The following is a 933-nucleotide window of genomic DNA, read 5'->3' as shown; positions in this document are numbered from 1 at the left end:
GCCAGCTCAGTCCCTAGACAACTTATTATTTAAGTCATATATCTATGTTTATTATTGATTTGCCTATTAAGTGAGTAAAGGGAAACAGGTTTGGTTAATATATATATTCATATATTTTTTTTAGGCAAGGCGACCCTTGGTTGACCTCACAGATTGCAAGGACCTTGTCAGCTTACAATCCTTTATTTTTTATTTGTTATGCCTACAGCACCTGGTCTTCCTAGGTGGTCTCCCATCCAAGTACTAACCAGGCCCGACCCTGCTTAGCTTCTGAGATCAGACAGGATCGGGCTTGTTGAGGATGGTATGGCCGTACACTAATATATTTCTTAAAGAGTAAATAAAAGACCTTTGGCCTAAAGTCCCCTCCCCTCTCAGACTCTAAGGGCCGTCTGGCTTAACACTATTTCTGCTAACAATGGGCTGATGAACCTTATCAATAGTCAGAGGATCTGAGTCACCAGTTTGGGGCAATTATCAAGATTTGAGGGAGAGGGCCTTTTTTCCAAAGAAAGAAGAAAACTTAGCTAGGTTTACTAAAAAGATTAACTCTGCAAATGCCCCATTTCGTTTCCAGCAAAAAAGATTACAAATTTTACAAGTGATGTCCCGTCTCAAAACCATAGTTTTTGCATCCACGTCACCAGAACTGATTTCCACCTTTTTGAAAACCTAACAATGTAATCTGCAGTTCCATAGTATAAAAATAGATTATGACATCATTTTAGTATCTACCTGATATTTCTGTCCTACTATACAGACCACAATTTATTTAACCAGTCTCGCCCCATACCGTAGTATATTTGGATCGATTTTTTCCCCCAGTGTTTTACTATTCTCAGTAGTAAAAATTAGTGTTCTATCGTACAGGCAGCACAGTGACCAGAGAAGATAAGCTCAGGTCTAGCAGTCTAGAGACCACGAGGCATCACC

At 39.5% G+C, this 933-nt stretch overlaps 1 long non-coding RNA gene and 1 pseudogene across 1 annotated transcript in view; both read right to left on the bottom strand.

The window, feature by feature from the left end:
• Window positions 1–933, bottom strand: part of LOC112481187 — a 4571-nt gene that overhangs the window by 2476 nt on the left and 1162 nt on the right. The gene's annotated exons all lie outside the window — the stretch shown is intronic.
• LOC112481206 lies at window positions 200–318 on the bottom strand (annotated as a pseudogene).

This window comes from Pteropus alecto, unplaced genomic scaffold (assembly GCF_000325575.1).
Source record: "Pteropus alecto unplaced genomic scaffold, ASM32557v1 scaffold335, whole genome shotgun sequence".
Taxonomy (NCBI): Eukaryota; Metazoa; Chordata; class Mammalia; order Chiroptera; family Pteropodidae; genus Pteropus; species Pteropus alecto.
This window is presented reverse-complemented; position numbering and strand designations above follow the sequence as displayed.